Genomic DNA, 1,823 nt, shown 5'->3' on the forward strand with positions numbered 1-1,823 from the left:
ACCCATCAGTAAATAAATGGATTGAAAAACTCTGGTACATCCACACAATGGAATACTGTGCAGCATTAAAAAACAATGAAATAGTAAAACATTACACAACATGGGGGATCCTTGAGGACATTAAGCGGGGTGAAATAACTCAGTTACAAAAGGAGAGATATTTCCTAATGCCGCTGTTATAAAATAGGATTGACATAGGGGGTTGGGGTAAGAATAGGAAGAATGAATAGATAATGAACTCTTCATTGGAATAGACAAGGGAAGAACTATCTGAAAGGAACATATGATTAGGCATCTGTGTATGACAACAATCTGGAACAAGAGGAGCATTGCAAAGTGGACTGAGAGGGGGGAAGGAAAGGAGAGGGAGGAAAATGTCCAACAGTGGATGAATGAAAACCCAACTCTTCTATAAACCATCATTAAAAACACAATTAAAAAATATACACAGACACAAAACAAAAAGCCTGTGTGGCACAAGTGGGTTTTGTTGATTGACTGCTGGCCTAAAGATTAACCACCCAGTGATTTTCAAGAGGGAAGTGGGAGAAACCAGCCCAGAAAGTAAAACCAACAAAACAGACCTACTTCTGCAGTCCTGGCAAATTGCTTCTGTGAAGGTTACAGAGGAGGGGTGGGGAGAAATCCACCTTATGGAGATGGAACAATTCTACTTTATCTCAGGACGTTGCTATGAATCAGTGACTCACTCAATGGTAGCCCATTTAGTTTCCCCTATTACACTAATTAAATATATAAAACTAGCATACATGCTGATGTTCATCCTTCATTTAGCACGAAGGACCCAAATGAAACAAGTAAGAGTAGCAGAAAAAACACTAAAGACATGTGATTTTTTAAAAGATGGTGTATTTGGAGCTTACACAGCCTCATGAGACTATTTATTGACATGTGTGACTCTTACAAGAATTGTCTGTGGACGTGATTAAATGTCATATAGGAGAATCAGTCTTACTGTTTTTAAAACATGGCTCCATCTGGGACACAAATGGTATTCTCCTGTTTGTCATACATCCTTCTATGCTTTGGGATAAAGAACAATAACTCACTCATTGCCCTCAAGTTGGAACCGAATCATAGGAGACCCTTCAGTGATATTTCTGAGGCTGTAAATTGCATAGGAGGAAATTGTCCATCTTTCTTCTTCAGAGCTACTGGTGGATTCGAACCACCAGAGTGGCATGGCCTTTGAGGTAGCACTGCAACTCCCAAAGGACTTACCCCTCAGAACTCCATGTAAGGTGCAATAGACAAATGATACCTTTTGCTCTTGCCAAAACTTAATTCTACCCTCAAAAAGTGAATAAATTAAAAATCATGTACTGTAAGCTCTGAAGACACTTATAAAAATTGAGTTTCAGGATGGTAATTGGAGCAATAAATTTAAGAATTATTATTGTCATAGGAATAAGTCTTTTACACTTAGTACTAAAAAGTCAGTTAAATTTCATTCTTATTAACTCATATTTTCAAAGATCACATTCATTCACTTAATAAATGTCTGTTGAATGCTTACTCTGTGCCAGACAGTAATCAAAAAACCAGACAAAAACTGCAACTGTATTAAGTCCTGAAAATAAAGCTGCACAGTATTATGAAAACATACCCTTGTCTGAGAAGTCAAGGAAGGCTTCCTGGGGGAAGTCATATTTAAAGTCGCAGTAGAAGTTATGAGTGTACTTTGGTAATATGAAGGAGGGTGGAACTGAGTAAGCAGGGGTGACTGTGTGTGCGAAGATCCTGTGACTGAAGGGAGCATATTTGATGATCAGAAAGAAAATCAGTTACTTTTTTATTATTTG

This window comes from Elephantulus edwardii, unplaced genomic scaffold (assembly GCF_000299155.1).
Source record: "Elephantulus edwardii isolate Elephantulus edwardi_28Jun2011 unplaced genomic scaffold, EleEdw1.0 scaffold00131, whole genome shotgun sequence".
Classification (NCBI taxonomy): domain Eukaryota; kingdom Metazoa; phylum Chordata; class Mammalia; order Macroscelidea; family Macroscelididae; genus Elephantulus; species Elephantulus edwardii.